This window comes from Sciurus vulgaris, assembly GCF_902686455.1.
Source record: "Sciurus vulgaris genome assembly, chromosome: X".
Lineage (NCBI taxonomy): Eukaryota > Metazoa > Chordata > Mammalia > Rodentia > Sciuridae > Sciurus > Sciurus vulgaris.
The window spans coordinates 62,100,415-62,119,286 of record NC_136471.1 but is presented as its reverse complement, the minus strand read 5'-3'; positions in this window follow the sequence as shown (position 1 = coordinate 62,119,286).

Sequence of the window (18,872 nt, the reverse complement as noted above, 5' to 3'; positions counted from 1 at the left end):
TGGCCATCACTTTGTTCCACCACACTCTTCTGCCATAATATTCTTCTTCACCTAGGACCCAAAGCAATGGAGTCAGCTGTCTATGAAGTGAGGACTCTGAAACCATCAGTACGAAATAAATTAATTTTTCCTGCTTTAAAATTTTTGTTCTTAGGTCTTTTGATCATAGCAACAAAAAGCTAATTAAAAAGGTATGCACGGGACAATGATGTGTTGTGTAGAACATAGAATGAACTCTAAAAACTCAGAAGTAAGATGTATAAAAAAATTAAAGAATTGTAATCATACCTAAATAAGAATTTCTTCAAGGAAGACATACAAAAGACCAAAATGTATATGAAAAATTTCTCAACATCATTCATCACCACATAAATGTAAGTCAAAATTAGAGTAAGTTATCACTTCACCCTGGCAAGAATGCCTATTATCAAAAACACTACAGATAACAAGGGCTAATAAGGATGTGGAGAAGAATGAAAACTTGCTCATCATTAGGGGTAATATAGATTAGTACCAACGTTTTGGAAAATAGCATCTGGGTTCCTCAAAAACAAAAACAAAACTGCTACATAATCCAGGAATCTCAGTACTTGACCAACATCCAAAGGAAATAAGGTCAATAAGCTGAATAAACATCTGTACTCCTATATCTGTTGCAGCAGTGTTCATATGGGCCAATAATGAAAACAGTTAAGAATCTATCAACTTATTAGTGATTTAAGAAAATGTGATACATATACACAATGGAATACTATTCAGCTATGAAAAAGAGCAAAATTCTTTCATTTGTAACAACATAAGTGGTGATCATTATGTAAAGTGAAATCAGTCAGGCACAGAAAGAAAAGTGCTATCTGATCTCACTTACATGTGCAATTTCAAAATTTTGTTTTGTACTTGAGATAAGAGCAGTGTTTCCATGAGTCTGGGGAGAGTTTTAGGGATGAAGAATGATTGATCAATGGGTACAATGCTATTCAACTTTCCTTTTCTGTGAAAATATCTAAGATTAATAATGTAATTAGGAGTGTTATGGTTTGGATATAAGGTGTCCACCAAAAGCTCATCAGTGAGATAATGCAAGAAGGTTCACAGGAGAAAAGACTGGATTTTGAGAGTCTTAACCTAATCTGTGAATTAATCCCTGATGGGATTAACCAAGTTGTAATTGGAGGCAAGTGAGGTGTGGCTGGAGGAAGTGGTTAAATGGGGGTGTATCTATGGAGTGTGTATTTTGTACCTGGAGAGTGGACTCTCTCTCTGCTTCCTGATCATTGTGATGTGAACTGCTTCCCTCCACCACCCTCTCCCACCAAGATATCCAGCCTCACCTAGAGTCCTGAGGAATGGAGAGAGCCTTCTATGGACTAAGACCTCTGAAACTGTGAGCCCTCAAATAAACCTTTCCTTCTTTACAGTTGTTCTGCTCATATCTTTTTAGTCATAGCAGTGAAAAAACTGACTAAAACAAGGAGTAAATGTTTATTTTGACTCATAGTTTCAGAAGTTTCTGTACAAGGTCATTTGATCCTGCTTCTTTGAGCCTGTGGTGGCATAGTATGCTGTGGTAGAAACACCTGGTGAAAGATGTCTATTCACCTCGTAGTGGGCTAAGGAGCAAACCAAGAGATAGAAATAGGCTGGCATCCCAGTATCTCCCCCAAGGGCATGGTTTCCATAAGTTAATGCCTTTGACTACACCTTGCCTTCTAAAGGTTCAATAATCTCCCAATAGTGCCACCAGCTGTGGAAGAAGCATTCAACACACAAGTCTTTGGGGGAACTTTCAAAATTCAAAGTATAGTGGGTACTAAATTATAGTTAGGTAGGGGAAAGAAGTTCCAGCATGCTACTATACAGTAGGGTGACTATAGATAACACGGTACTGTACATTTCTAAAAGCTAGAAGAAAATATTTTGAAAGTCTTGATCATAAAAAAAAAGCTTGAGGAGATAGATGTTTTTAACTTGATTTAAATGCCATACAATGTATATATGTATGGTAATCCATTAACATGTATAATTTTAAGACAGTTTTATTAGCTAAAAATGAATTTATACATATTAATCTTATTTTTAAGTTCCTTTTTAGAATTTTATTATTATTCAAAATAAAATTGTATAGATTGTTGAGTATAGGATTTTGCCTTGCAAAACACCAGAGCACATGTTTCACATAATAATTTACTTGAATTCTCCCACCTTATCCTACCCTCTCTGTGCACTGCTTTCCTATATTTGGGAAGGCCAGTTGGCTAATACTTTTGGATACCATACTAAAATCTAATTGATGGGCATTATTATATTTGAATCAATACATCCTTAAATATTTTATAGCAGATTTTTTAAAAATTTAGTTTTTTACAGTGTATTATAATTATACATAATAGTAAGATTAATTATGATATATTTATACATACACATAACAATTAAAGAAAGGGATTAGGAAACATATCTTATGTATGGAAGCAATTATGAACACTGGGAAGTAAAATATATTTAGGAAGGATGGCAAATCCCAATACATAATCCTCAGAACTAGAAAACAGTATGCTAATATAGAAGCTGTTTGAGGGTATATGGCTTTAAAATTATATTTATATGCATTCTTATTTCTTCATATTTACCAAGCATTTCTTATGTGGTAAGCATGGAACTTGGTGCTATGGATAGATATAAGATTAAGACACAGATTCTGGCAATAAACTGTTGTGCAGAAAATGAATGTCCTAATTTAAAATTCTATCTTCTGAAGCAAAATGTCAGGGATTGGGAAGGAAAAATGGAGGAATGAATTGATGGAGCACAGGGATAAATCAGGTCCATAAAACTTTTTTTGTGGGGGGTACCAGGGATTGAACTCAGGGACACTCAGCCACTGAGACACATTCCCAGTCCTATTTTACTTAGAGACAGTGTCTCATTGAGTTGCTTCGTGCTTTGCTTTTTGCTGAGGCTGGCTCTTGATCCTCCTGTCTCAGCCTCCCGAGCTGCTGGGATTACAGGTGTGTGCCACTGCACCCAGCCCATAAAACTACTTTTATACATGATACTGTAATTGTGCTTACAAAAGATTTTATATTTCGGACTTATATTAGCAGAGTGAATGCTAATATAAACTGTGGTCTTCACTTAATAGACAGGTATCAATACTGACTTATCAAATGGAACAAATGTATCACACTAAATATGCTAATATTAAGTACTGGCATTTCTCAATCTTAGGGGTCTTCCTTTCAGTATTGACTTCCTCATTACATCTTTATGCATCACCCTTTCAGAGGCAGCTCACAGGGACTTTGAACCTGCTGCACTTCACCTGGCTTCCTAGGCCTTCCTTTGGAAATCTTGGTGGAATTCTCCATGGCCCCCTAACTCCAATATCTTGCATTCCTGAAGAACCAGGACTACCTAGTTGATGCCAAGGTTTGCCACCATTATGAGCAATATCCAATACTCCAAGAACCATCATTACAGCAGTCTCTGAGTGCTTGGGTAACTGAGCATGGTAAAACAACTTCCAAGGTTTTCTTGTGCCAGCCTGGTACCCCAATGGTCTCTGCTCAAAGGAATTTTTACTTTTATATCCTTGAGACTGTGATGCCAACTCCTGAGATGTCCTCAAGTCATCCTTCCAATATTTTCTGCTTGAAGTACTCAGCATTTCTTTAGTGGCCATAATATCCTTAACAACCACAGCTTCCTTAGTTCAAGCTTTACTACCAGTTTTCTGGACAATCTACGAGTTTCTCAGATACTTTTGCTTTACTTTCTGCTCCTGATTATGACAATAAACCTGACTAAAAGCCACCTGTAATACCCATGCCAACATCTAAACTTTTGGTCTGTATTGAAATTTCCTCCACCAAATTAATTAGTCCATTACTTTTCAATTCATTTTCACAGGGAGTCACAGGACGTGGGCAAAATGCAGGCAACTTCTTAGGCAAAACAAAACACAAATGGCCTCTTGTCCAATTTTGAATAGAATCCTTTTTTTTCCCTCTAAAATGTCATGAGGTCTGTCTTTACTGTATGCAGTTACAGAGCTGGCATCTTCCTAGAAACTGAGGCAATGTGAATACTTCCCTTTGAACCCTGAATTTTGCTATCAAATCAGAAAGATTTCAGACATGTCATTCAAAGTAACAGGAATGAGTTTATTGAAGGAATAGAGAAAGGGAAAGGGGACACTCTCAAGGGAGACATTGGGTCCCCTCAGAGAGGAGAGAGACAGTATACCTCTCCTGCACTCCATTTTTATTGGAGATCCCAGAGAAGTTTCCAGAAGTCCCTCCCAGGTCCACCTCTTGACTTTTGACTGACAGCAAGATGACATCAGACTCACAACTCCATATTAGCAAACAATTCTAGGTCACCTTCATCAATGCTGACCAGTTCTAACTGGATTCTTAAACATATATTCTTACAGATTTTTTTGTTAGGAGGAATTATCCTTATCTCCCTGAGTTTCAGGATCTGGTCACCAAAGTCTCCCGGTTCCTCCCATTGACATTACCTCAGGCCTGCATTTCTCCTGCAGATAACAGGTAGTTTACTGAGGAATGTGACATATCTTGTCTACTTAGACCAGGCAGTGCTGCAGATAAATTGATACTTGGAATAGAAAGCCTGTGGGGATCAAGACAGTGGGCCCATTTTATAGAATTATTCTTTAACGTCATATTCCCACCATTCACATCTGTTTGTCCCCTCACACTCTCAGCACTCTGGTCTTCTGAACTCCCATTCAAATTGCCCATTAGGCTTCACTTGCAACAGTCTAATACTTTTTCAACTTCATCTCTAAGTGTTTCAGAATTCTTCCCAGAAACTTAAAATAGTTCCAAAAGGTTTTGAACTACATTGTCATATTAGTCACAGCAACAACCACAATTGGTACCAATTTCTATCTTGGTCAGTGTTTTCACTGCTGTGATGGAAACACCGGAGGAGAACAATTTTAGAGGAGGAAAAGTATATTTGGTGCTCATGGTTTCAAAGGTCTCACTCTGTACATGGTTGACTCCATTCCTTGGTATCTAAGGTGACGTAGAAAACATGATGAAAGAATATGACAGAGGAAAACAGCTGAGGACATGGTATCAGTAAGCAGAGAGAGAGAGAGAGAGAGTGCTCCTCACCACAACAAAATATTAACCTCAAGGGCATGCCCATATTGACCCAACTCCTTCAGTCACACCCTACTATCTATGGTTGCAACACGGTTAATCCCTATTAGGAGATTAATGCACTGTTTGGGTTATAATCTCTCATAACCCAATTGTTTCACCTCTAAACTTCTTGCATTGTCTCATACATGAACTTCTTGGTGACGCCTAATATCTAAACTGTAACATAGGGTCTCTGTATAGCCTTCAGACTAAAGCTGAGCCATGTTATCAGCTATCCTGGTTGTCCAACTTGTGGTTTTGCAGATGGCTTATTATCATGGAACTTCCAAGCATATTCACATCTGTGTATTCACATAATAAATATGCATTCATACAAGTGATGGTTCTTCTTTTCTCTGGAGAACCATAATACATTGCTTCTCTCTATGTCTTTGAGGTGCAGGTCTATTTATACACTGATTTATAAAATTTGTCTGTAATTGAAAAGATAAGTAAAGTTTATTAATGCACATGTGAATAAATTTAATGCATCTATACTGGTGATAAACTGAAATCAAAGAACATTTTTAAGACTAATATTTATTTAACATTCCTTACCTGAAAATCTAAACTCCCAAATGCTACAAAATCCAAAACATTGTAAACATTATCATAAGAGAGCAAGTGTATTTTATTTTTAAAAATATTTTATTTAGAGACAGGATCTCATGGAGTTGCTTAGTGTCTTACTAAGTTGCTGAGGCTGATTTGAACTTGCCATTCTCCTGCCTTAGCCTCCAGAGTAACTAGGATTATAAGCATGTACCACCACACTTGGTGGGCACATCTCCTTTATTCAGTCTATTCATTCAAATTATAAACTCTTCTAGAAACATCCTCAGAGATGCAACCATAAAATGTTTTACCAAGTATTTAGGGACCCTTTCACCCAACCAAGTTTAAAAACAAAATTCATCATCATATTTGTACACCTTGTCAATTTGGCACCCATATCATCTTAAACCACACACTCTCCCTAAACAGTAACAAATCATAAATCTACTTCACATGATGTAACTATCTTGCTTGCAACCAAAATTTCAGTAGTCCCTTCCCCAAAATAATTACTATATTCACTCCTGAGTGATATTTTAATTTTCCTGTAACACCCTGTAATTTAAATTCTATTTTGTAAAGTAACAATACTTAACTGACATAAAGTCAATATATGTGATGTTACATGATAAGAAAAATACATAAAAAATACCTAATATATGTATATATTCAAATTAAATTATAACAAAATGAGGAAGAAATACTCATGAGAGTTACAATCCTCATTTCTGCAACTAGTCACCTGATCAGAACTGGAACTTATAACTAGTTTCTTACACTATCTTTCACTTTCATTAAGAACCTCAGTTGGTTATGGTTCTTTACCTAATGGGATGGCCAAAATATTTATTTCAAGCTGGTCTGGGACATTTTTAGTCTTATCTGTATTTGGTTGTTCCAAGTTTTCTTTGATTATCATTACTGGACATGGTAGTATTAAGAAACCCTAAGTAGTCTGCTGTGCTCTAGACAGACATTTCCTTACCTCCATTGGGAAACAGTAGTGGAATTTCCTCCTGGTAATCAAGATCAATCACCCCAACCAACCATGTAAATTCCTTATGTTGTTTCAGAAGCATGAGGAGATTAATGTGGATGGGTTGTAGTCATAATATCTCTGGAGATTTCTACAAGTAGTACTATATCATCTGTACATAGTGATTTTCACTATTAGCAATGAAAAAAGTAACGTAGCTACTTATTGCTTACTAACAAGGTATTTACTGACACATAATGTGAGTTAGTCATCTTAAACAGATTGACATGTGGAGATATGTCAATTTTATTCATGTTTTTCATATTGCACTTCTAAATTTATCAGTACATTATGCAAGTCTCTATATATTTCCATCATGTTCATACTATAATTCCCATTTTGTTCATAATGTGATCTCATGATTTTGTTCATTTCAATTTGTTTTTCTGAAGTACCCTTTGAACATGCTTTCATATTTATATACACTTTATTTCAAATTACAAGTTTTATCTTTCTAGTTATCTCCCAAACTCTTTGAACTCATAGATTATCTCTTGTATATTTTCAGTCCATGGATGTCATCACTTTATAATGGTAGTAGTACTTCTCTTGGAATACCAGATTACTTAGGTGGTGCACTAACATATAAATTGTAATTACTGAATACTGGCCATCATCATTATATTCATCTACTAGTTTCAGGCTTCAAAATCTTTGAAACCTGATAAGGAGGAGATTGACATCCTAAGATTGTTTCTCCCCTCCTATAATCCTGTATATTATTGATTTTTCAAATATCATTTAAAAAAGTCTAACACATTTCTATGTTCCCACAATTATCTCCTTTAAACCTTCCTTTCTTTAACACTCTCAATATTCAAATCTGAGCATCGGTGCTTGCTCTACATTCCTCACTCAGTCCAAAACCTTCCCTGCGCTGGCTTTTGTTGTAATATACAGACCTATACCTCTTACAGACTTTCCATCTCTCAACACCAACCCACGCATATTTCCCTCAGGTCTTCCCATTTTGTATAGCCCCTAAAAGTTTAGTTATTGTCTTATTTGAACAGAAAACTCTTTACTATCCTTAAAGGAATCATTCAGTTTCAGACAATCCCTTAATTTCTGTCAATTTATGCATCTATCCTTGGAAAAATTTCTGTCTCATAGTAGAGTTCCCTTTCTCTCTATAGTTTGCAGGATATCATAGGTCCAGTTAAGCTCTCATATTTTTTAATCACTTTATGTCACCTATTGATTTTTAACTCCTGAAAACTTTAATTAACACTTCATCCTTGCCATCCTTGAAGCAACTTGTCACTATTCTTCAACTCTGTACAGCTTTTTATTTAGTCAGTTCTCTTATGCAACTTTCACAGCTATCTTTTTTCTGATACACTCACATAACTTGTAAGTAAATATAAGGAAAAAATAAATCCATTTAAATCAAACTATTATATAAGCAATACAAGTGTCATTTGGCTATTCCAAACATCTTGTGGGATTAATTTGCTGAATTTGGCAAATACCATTGCTAAATTTTCTAATAGTATAATGCATGTAGTCAGTAAAGCTGATTAATTTTCTTTCCATCCAGATTATACTTTTGATAACCAAATGCATGATGATTATATGTATATAATTAGGAAATTGAGTCACCAATTTATAGCTTCCCTTTAAACAACAAAGTTGAAGGATTTTCAGGGTGCTCCTTTGCTTGTATCTCCTTTCTATTACAGAGGAGACACAACATGAATAAGAAAGAAGTGAGGAGAGGATGCAAGAATAGTTATAAATCATAAATTTCGAATTCCTGCAGTATTCTTTATAGGCAATTTAAAATTTAAAATTAGTGAGGAATGCAGGTAATGGAGATTCTCGGATTAGGAGTTTTGTGAAGGAGCACTTACCATTATTTCTTGGTTGAAGAAAGAAAGATTAAATCTGATATATATTTCTTAATCCTTAACTTATTTTAATGTAGTATTTTGTGCTATTATATATACATGTCTACCAAATTTGATATATGATTTTTAAAGTCTAAGTATAAAGAATGTACTATTAAATATAAAAACAAGAATAATACACTCAATCTTTAATAGCATTTACTTACATCTAGAACAGCCTGCTATAGCCTTAAAAAAATCTTTACCTTGTGCCTTGACTTTTAAACTTAGTGATTATCTGTTTCTCTTTTCTGCTTCATGCAACACAGATTTCCCAGATGGTTTACTCTTATTAAAACACCTGTCTATGCCTCTGAATCACAGTCAAGCTAATGATTTTGACATTAGGTGGTATTATCTCTTTCTGTCTAGGTTAATTGTTCTTGCCTTTGTTCTTTGTTATAAATGGTCTTAGAACAAATGCACTAGGTAAAAGAAATTGAGACTGATATTTTGTTCAGAATAGTTTTGAGGAAGGAGGTACCATCAAAAACACCACCTGTGAGATAATGCAGGAAGCAGGGTTACATAGAAGCAGAGTTTGTATGGAAAACAATAAAATGGTGTCATAATTTCAGGAACCCCTAGAGTTGGGATAGCATTTCAGAAATGTCTTTAAATGAACAATGGTGACCAAGTTTTTCTCATTGACTGGTAGTTGGATGTGTGCTTGCTCTGGGAAGAGGCATTGCTTGGGAGAGGCAGCACCCCTGGTTGAGGCTGATTGATAGGGAGGTACTCTATTTTGAGTGACCAGCAGGCAACAATCCTTGATATTTGGGTAGTGAATGCCTCAAACTTAAAAAGCGATATTTGAATAGAATACAATAGAACCTGCTATAGAAACATGTCCAGATTTTTTTTTTCACACTTATTTTGGAAACCTAATTTAAACTTTCCTTAATATCATCAGCTTTGAGAGAAACTTTTAAATAAATCCCAAATATGTATTTTTAATTCTACCTTTTCTTTGATATATATATAAATGTTTTTATATATTTATATGCACAGATCTATATATGTACATATATTCATCATATATTTCTATGGTATATATATATATTTCTAATTTTTTTTATTTTTTTTTTTTAATATTTACAGATTGCATTTTGATTCATTGTACACAAATGGGGTACAACTTTTCATTTCTATGGTTGTACACAATGTAGATTCATACCATTCGTGTAATCATAAATATACATAGGATAATACTGTTTCATTCTATTATCTTTCCTTCTCCCACCCTCTCTTGCACCATTTTCCTATACACCATTCTAAGTTCCTTCATTCTTCTCTTTCCCCCTGCCACCCCCCTTGTTATGTATCATCATCCACTTATCAGAGAAATAATTTAGCCTTTGGTGTTTTGGGCTTAGCCTATTTCACTTAGCATGATATTTTCCAACTTCATCCATTTACCAGCAAATGCCATAAGTTTATTCTTCTTTATGGTTGAGTAATATTCCATTGTGTATATATACAATAGTTTCTTTATCCATTCACCAATTGAAGGGCATCTTGGTCGGTTCCACAATCTAGCTATTGTGAACTGAGCTGCTATGAACATTGATGTGGCTGCATCACTGCAATATGCTGATTTTAAGTCCTTTGGGTATAAACTGAGGAGTAGGATAGCTGGGTCAAATGGTGGGTCCAATCCAAGTTTTCTGAGGAATCTCCATACTGCTTTCCAGAGTGGCTGCACCAATTTGCAACTTCACCAGCAATTTATGAGTGTGCCTTTTTCCCCACATCCATACCAACACTTATTATTGCTTGTGTTCTTGATAATAGTCATTCTAATTGGAGTGAGATGACATCTTCGAGTTGTTTTAATTTGCATTTCTTTAATTACTACAGATGATGAGCACTTTTTCGTATATTTGTTGATCACCTGTATATCTTCTTCTATGAAGTGTCTGCCCATTTCCTTAGCCCATTTATTGACTGGGTTCTTTGTAATTTTTTTTTTTTTTCGCGGTACTGGGGATTGAACCCAGGGTCTTGTGCTTGCGAGGTAAGCACTGTATCAACTGAACTACATACCCAGCCCTTCTTTGTATTTTTGATGTAAAGTTTTTTAAGTTCTTTATAAACTTTGGAGATTAGTGTTCTGTCTGCAGTGTGTGGAAAATATTTTCTCCCACTCTGTAGGCTCTCTTTTCACATTATTTATTGCTTCCTTTGCTGAGAAAAACTTTTTAGTTTGAATCTATCTCACTAATTGATTCTTGCTTTTATTTCTTGCACTGGGGGTCTTCTTAAGGAAGTCTGGTCCTAAATCAATATGATGGAGATTCAGGCCTACTTTGTCTTCTATTTGATGAAGGGTCTCAGGTCTAATTCCTAGATCCTTGATCCATTCTGAGTTGAGTTTTACACAGGTTGAGAGATAGGGGATTAATTTCATTTTACTGCATATGTATTTCCAGTTTACTCCACCAGAAAACTTCTAGACCTAACAAATGAATTCAGCAAAATAGCGGAATATAAAATCAACATGCATAGATGTAAAGCAGTTTTATTCATAGGTGATGAAACATCTGAAAGGGAAGTGAGGAAAACAACTCTGTTCACAATAGCCTCAAAAAAAAAAAAAAAAAAAAAAACTTAGGAATCAATCTAACCAAAGAGGTGAAAGACCTCTACAATGAAACTACAGAATATTAAAGAAAGAAATTGAGGAAGACCTTAGGAGATGGAAAGATCTCCCATGTCCTTGAATAGGCAGAATTAATATTATCAAAATGGCCATACTTCCAAAGGCACTAAACAGATTCAATGCAATTTCAATTAAAATCCCAATGACATTTCTCATAGATATAGAGAAAGCAATCATGAAATTCATCTGGAAGAACAAAAGACCCAGAATAGCCAAAGCAATCCTGGGCAGGAAGAGTGATTTAGGAGGTATCATTATGCCAGACCTTAAACTCTATTATGGAGCAATAGTAACAAAAAATGGCATGGCATTGGCACAAAATAGACAGGTAGACCAATAGTACAGGATAGAAGACACAGAGACATACCCACATAAATACAGTTATCTTTTTATGGTATAAATTATAGATAGTATATATAATATATACTTATATACATATTCTGCATGTATGTTTAGGTGAATGTTTCTGTTTCCTTTTTGAAAAACTGTGATGCTATAATATAAGCTAAACTAGATTATATACATTATTCAATTTCATAATTTCTGTGACTATAAGGAATATATCAAGGGTATTTTTTTCAGTACTTTATACTATACATTGATTTAATCATTTAAGGGAAATCATTAAAAAATTCTTTGTGAAGTTATACATTACAACTATAGTTCCACATTTCCAAATAGTTGATATACTACTACATGTTACTTTTGAAATGCTATTTTCAAATTAAACATTTATGGAAAAATAGGTACAGTACCTCGTCATAAGTAAAACTCTAGAAAGGCATACCAATGAATGATTAGCTAAGAATCCAAACAATCATGATATTTCAAAGACACTGAAATATTTTGGGTAACTTATGCATCAATCTCTAACTGTTGGGACTAATGACACGTTAACTAACTCAGGCTGACTCCTTACTCCCTGGCGAGTGAGCAAGATCAAGGCCTCAAAGGCGGTTTTAAAAGTTAATGACAATAAATAGTACCACTGTGAGGGATTGGTTAACAACAGTTCCGTGAACGTGATCAGCTCCTGCTTGCCATATAGTCCAATGGGACTCTCACCTACATGAATCCTCCGTGCCTTGCTGACCTTTAAGCTGATTGGTTCCTGCCTAGCCCCACCCTACATAAAAGCTGTGTGATTTCCTCAATAAACGAGTTCCTGCTGTGACTCCTCTCCCTGAAGTGTCTGATTGTCCTCCAACCAGAGGGCTGGGTGCAGGCGGTCAGTGGGCCCTACCTTTCCTGGTCTGACCTTGTTGGGGAGTGTCCCCTTCCCTTGTCTCTGGTTGAGAAGAGCAAGGGGGCTAAAGACCCCAACATCTGGCGGCCAATGTCAGGCCCCTCAAGGCTGATCTGCAGCCAAAGCGAAGAGGCAGTTTCAAAACCTAAAGTAACAGCAGATTAGGCCAAGCGAGTTCCAAGGTAAGGGCATCCCTGAAAAGGTGGGGCAAACACACACCACACATGGTGACCCTACTCTCTCAGCTCTTAGACTCATGCTGAAGAGTAGGGACTTGAGTTGTCTGAAAAAGCCTAGGACACCTTTACTTGGGTAGCCCTTGGCTTCCTGCCACTAATCTTTTTGACTGGTCCACATGGGATCATGTAGAACAACTTGTTAGGAAGAAGGAAATCAATTTAGGGGAGGATCCCCCATTGGGAGTCTGCCCTACATTATCCGCCCTTAAGGCATGCTTCTCTCCAGGACCTCCCAAAGGGGGGCTCCAAGTTTCCCCCTAAAGAGCCGCCTCCTAAAGAACCTTTGGCTCCTCCCATTGCATCTCCTTCCAGAAACTTGCCACATAGTAAACAACGTTGGGAGACCTTTAATGAGGAGCCCAATCCATCTCTGTCTGCTCCTCCCAAGGTTGAGGAACTATGAGGGCAGCCAGTCTCTACACATAGCGAGGGCCCACCCCGGGGAGGCTCATTGCTGCCATCTTGTATTCTGGGGCCACATCAGACTCCAATGAAAGCCCTTGCCCTCCTCCTTTCAGATGGCGGGAAATATTCCCAGTGGCCATTTTATGATACTGGGCAAGAACTCACTGACTCTAACCTCCCCCCTCCCTGTATGGCCTTCCCAGTAAAAGTTAAAATGTTCGTTTGGGAAGGAATGATTACCGATCACAAATTGGCCTGTGCAGGGATGAAAGATTGCTCCATGGGAAGGTGGACTGTGGCTACCAAAGATATTGGCACACAGCTTCCGCAAGCGAGTGGGCAGATGGAAAGGGATTCCTTATCATCAAGTCTCTTCTTTCTTGTGCTTCTCTGCTCTTCCTGCAAACTCGAACACCTCCTTCTTCTCCCCCTCTTAATCCCTCCTCCTCCTCCAACTTCAACTCAGCTGTTTCTGCTTCCATTCCCTGGCCCAGCCCACCTAGTCCTCCTGCCATGAGGTCCCACATACACCGGTGTGGAGGGAGTAACCAGCCCAACCATCAGTGACATTTCCTAGTAAGGATTATGATATAGCAGCCCCATTCCCACAAGTAGTGGGAGATAATATTGAACAATTTTTTGCATCCAAACCTGAATTGATTACAAAGGAGGAAAAAATGGCTAAAATGCCCTAGGCACAAAGTTTCTGCTAAAACCTGTTAGCTCCTTCCAGATCTCAGTCAAGGTTTACATTGAAATGTAAATGGAGGAAGCCTGAAGGCTCAATAGGAGACCATTCTCAAACCCAAGGGGGGGAAAAAAAAAAAGCAAAAAGAGTCTTACCTGAACTCCAGCAAAAGTAAATTTTACGGTGCTTTACTAAAGTAATTAATGGCCATATCATTTTTCCAAGACTCTTTATATTTTTTGAATTCTACATTTTTTTTGAGCTCATGAGTTTTTGATCAGTTCTATTTTTTTATTCAACTAGAGTTTTTGAACATCTGTTACATTGCAATGGAGATTCACCTATAAAGTTACAAGGCCTTTGATTTTGTGTTATGTGTATGTCGTGCTGTCTGATGTCATGTTTTGTCTGTATCAAAACTGAGTGCTCCTAAAATTAAAATTTAAAAAAGGATCCAAATAACTTTAATTCACGTGATTTAAAAAGGTTCAATTGAAATTGGATAAACTAATAAAAGTAAAATATCTTTGAAAATAACTTGCAAGTCTCTTGGTGGTCAAACTAATAAAATGTTGATGTTAATAAAATGTCTAATATCAATTGTTTCTAGAACTTTCCTTCAACAAGAAAAAGATGGCAAATACTGTTCAGGACACTTGTCTAATATCTTGTTTTTTTTAAAGAAAATAAGTGAATTGGAGTTGACATGTATGGGATTACTCAAATGTGTTTGTAAAGAAAATTGCTTTGTGTCATCACTAAACTAAAAACAAGGTTACTAAGAGTTATGTCCTAACAGGTACAATTCTATTTACGAAGGGTTCCAAAAGTTTCAACTGTGTTTCAATTAGAGTACTATAAATAACAAAATATTTAATCTTATTAAAATGGAGTAATTTATATAAATTAAGAAATTTCTTAAGAGCTGTTTCAGAATGTGAACAAAAAGGTCAACACATAGGAAAGAAAAAATAAAAGGTTCTAGATATGGAAATATATTTAGTGAAGAACAAAGTGTTTCTGGGTAAGAAAGTGCTTACGTGTTAAAATACATGAGGGTCTAAATAAGTGCTAAGAAAATCTGTAAAGGGCAAGTTTCAACAAGTTTGCATGTAACTAAGTTGGTTGTATGTATGTGACACAGTTAAAGCTATTTAAGGTTTTTCCTAAGGTGAAATACTAATGTTCTGATATAAACCAAAGTTTAGTCTATATGGTAAAATGACAAGAATTTCTTAGAAACACTAATTTACTCTTAGCTTTGTATCTGTTGGGTTTTATTCTTTATAATAATCAGTCTTGAGGGTTGGGGTTTGTGCAGTTATGGTTGGACAACTGTTGGAGTATTGTGCTACGTTAGAGTCTAAATTTTTCTTTAAAAACTAAATTTAGTAATGTAGGAGTGTCAAGGTGATTGTGAAATGGTCACTCTTTGTATGTTGAATGTGTTCATATTTTCCAGGTATACAAGTTTTTAAAGCAGGGAATTTATCAAGCTGCTATTCTCCAAACTAAACTTGTCTGTAATGGTAATTTTAAACTTATAAAGAGTAAATTTTATTGGGGATTTATTTCTATCATTTAATGTTCTATTATAGGACCTGTTATCAATAGAGTATATGTAAAATTTGTTACTTTTTACACTGAGATAAAAATTTTAAGTGTAAATGTATTTCTAAAGGTTAGAGCCTGATTTCTTTAAAGGTTAATATTGTGAAACATGGAAACATTTTGCCACTCTGCCACACAAAAGGAAAGTTAAAAGCTCTCTCAGGCTTTCTTTAATTCATGTTTTAGATATAATGTTAAATTGTATTGACTAATGTTCATATAGACTCAGGAGTCAATATATGTAAGCTCCCCAAATGGTATGGTCTTTTATTGTGGAGCACCAGCATCCAATGTGGTCCCTGGTAACTGGACAGGAATATGTGCTCTTGCCCTCTTAATTTCAGGCAGAAGCATGTCTCTCACTCTCTATAATAAGCTCTCTCAACAGATAATTGATGATATGCAATGTGTTGCCAGTACCATCTTAGATCTACAGGCTCAACTGGATTCCTTGGCCACTGTCGTCCTGCAAAATCATCATGGTTTGGATCTGCTAACAGTAAATGAAGGAGGGCTTTGCCTGATCCTTGGTGAAGAGTGCTGTTTCTACACCAACTGCTCTGGCATTGTATAAGATAAAATCAAAAACCTACAAGAAGATCTGGAACGTCGTAGGAGCGAGCTCCACTCTAATTTCCTCTGGACTGGGTTACACTGGTGGCTCCCCTACCTCCTCCCACTTAGGGGCCCACTAATCACCATTATCCTTGTGTTCACCTTTGAGCCTTGCATAATCAATAAGCTTATCCATTTCCTGAAAAGCCAGGCTAAGTCTGTGCAGCTCATGGTGGTCCAACAGCTTTATACCACCCTTCATAATGATGATTGGGAGCCCTATAGGATCATGGATCACTTGTATCAGGACACTGGGGTTTAAGTGTCTCTCCTTTAAGCCCTGCTCCTCCTGAGGGGCCCGCCTGAAGTGCTGAGGTGGTAGTCAATGATGGGTAAGATCCTCAGAGGAGGACAGCCTAAGACAGGCACACCTTTGAGTAAGGCAGACCCCCAAACTGCTAGGGTGATGTTCCATGACAGGTAAGACCTTCCCAGGGGCAACCTAAGACAGACACACCCTTAATATAAAAAAAAAAGGGGGATATGCTGGGACTAATGACATGTTAACTAACTCAGGCTGACTCCTTACCTCCTGGCGAGTGAGCAAGATCAAGGCCCCAAAGGTGGTTTCTATAGTTAATGACGATAAATCGGACCACTGTCAGGGATTGGTTAACAACAGTTCCGAGAACGTGATCAGCTCATGCTTGCCATATAGTCCTATGGGACTCTTGCCTGTGTGAACCCCCTGTGCCTTGGTGACCTTTAAGCTGACTGGTTCCTGCCTAGCCCCCACCCTACATAAAAGCTGTGTGACTTCCTCAATAAATGAGTTCCTGCTGTGACTGGTCTGCCTGACGCATCTGATTGTCCTCCGCCTGATGGACTGGGTGCGGGCAGTCAGTCGGCCCTACCTTTCCCTGTCTGGCCTTGTTGGGGAATGTCCCCTTCCCTTGCTGCTGGTCGAGAAGAGCAAGGGGGCTAAAGACCCCAATATCTAACCTCTAATTTTACCTACACTTCATTCATTGGAAAGTGGTCTAGTTCCTCTTAGTGAAATCAGAGATTGAGTTGAACCAGAATTCTCCATTTATGCTGGAAAGTGTTTTTCTGCGTAAACTTCAGGACTCTGGAGCTAAATAAGCCCATTTCAGGGTTAGCAGTGAATCACAGTAGTAGATGCCTGCTTGTATCAGCTTTGAGCATCATAGCCAGCCAAGCCAGATTCTTCTTTACTACTATTGAGACCAGGGCAAAGGACCCGTAGCTGATTATCAACAAAAGGAAATAAAATGCAAATATCTCAGAGCACTTCCATCCTCCAACTTATTTAAATTGTTCCTCCCAGCAAGGACTTGTTAATGAGGCTCCTTTCCTGTCCTTGATCACTCCACCTTTTGGACACTAGGCAGGATGGGAGGAGGGGGCATGAGAAGAAAGGAAACCTGAAATTTATAAAAGGGGACAGACATCTCCACTTCCTTGGGCATCAGGTCTGGACCACTTCTTCTTTGTTCTATCCTTTAAATAGACCTTATTTTCTTGCCTTAATGTTTCTCAGGTGTTCAATCTTCAACACAGGGTCTGTGTATGTTGGGGGGGAATGGGAACCCAATCCTGATTTTCAAGACTGGTTTCACTATCAAGTGGCATGTTGCAGTTCTTAATGGCAGATCCTAATAGCTCACCACCAATTTGTTTCTGGGTTCCTGTTTCACAAATTCAAAGAATGAAATCCACAGGCAACAACAGACGATAAAAGAGTAGGATTTATTTAAGTGAGAAGAGATAAAACTTCCACAATGCAAGAGGGAGTCTGATAGCAGGCTACACCTTAAAAGTTTTAGACCAGAGACATATATAGCTTCTGGTAGGGGCATTTATCAAAATCAATGCTAAAGAGGTATTGGAAAAGTGTTAAGGCTGTTTGGTAGTCCTTGAGTCTATAGCCTTTACTTGAGTTTGTCTTAACTCCCTATTCCCATCACCCCAGGACAGTTGTCTGGAATGTTTGGAATGTTTCTACAGATTAACTTCTTGAAGTGGCCTTTACATTAATAAAAAAAAAAAAAAAAAAAAAAAAAAAAAAAGAAATCTTTAAGAGGGATCCATTATCTATCCTTAGTTATCAGTTAAATAATACCATTTTTTTCTTTTGCTTTATTACTTTTTGTTGTTAGTTTGGACTGCCAAGTTCTTGTAGTGTTACTAAAAGAGTATCATCTTTAGAATATCCAACAAAATATAAAATTTTCTAACAATATTTAATTTAGTGAGGGTTATTTTATTTACTTTCTATAATCACTGATTCAGAAACATGACACAGATACATAACTCCTTCCATTCAGAGAAGAGGTTATTTAATGAAGATCAGAATGTTAAACCGCCCTAATTATTCCATTGCCCATTTCATTAAAATATGTGCATCATACATTCATATAAATAATTCATGCCAGTCAATCATGGTGAGCTCTCAAAGATGCTGTGCTTTGAGTCTGTTGAAGAAAAGAAGTTGTCATTTAGTTGAAAATAACACACAAAAAAGGATTAGAAAACATTTCATTCACTCACATTTCCTTTAAAAGTTAAGAACTATGAAAAGTTTATGATTTTACCAGGCTTGTTAGTTAGAATGTTAGCCTGCCACAGTTTCAAATCCATAGATTAGCATAATAATTACTTTAAGGTACAATAAGTACTTTTTTATTAGCTGGTTACTAGATGGAATACATCATAAATACTTATTATCCAAGTTTTGATCTTTGAATATTAAGATCAGTTATTCAAACTTTGTGATAGAAATTATGGACTG